Raw genomic sequence first — 233 nt, 5'->3', positions numbered from 1 at the left:
GCACTCGACGACATCGAGGAAAAGCGCGACCAAGCACTACTCCGTATCCAGAATTACCAGCATCAAATCGAGAGCTACTACAACAAAAAGGTCAAATCACGTCCCCTCGAAATGGGCAATCTTGTCTTAAGAAAGGTCTTCGAAAACCCTATGGAATGGAAAGCCGGCAATCTTGGAGCCAACTGGGAAGGACCATACAAGATAGTCGAAGTCATCAAACCAGGAGTATACCG

This window comes from Brassica oleracea, chromosome C9, assembly GCF_000695525.1.
Source record: "Brassica oleracea var. oleracea cultivar TO1000 chromosome C9, BOL, whole genome shotgun sequence".
Classification (NCBI taxonomy): Eukaryota; Viridiplantae; Streptophyta; class Magnoliopsida; order Brassicales; family Brassicaceae; genus Brassica; species Brassica oleracea.
The sequence above is the reverse complement of the archived record's forward strand: the minus strand, read 5'-3'. Positions refer to the sequence as shown.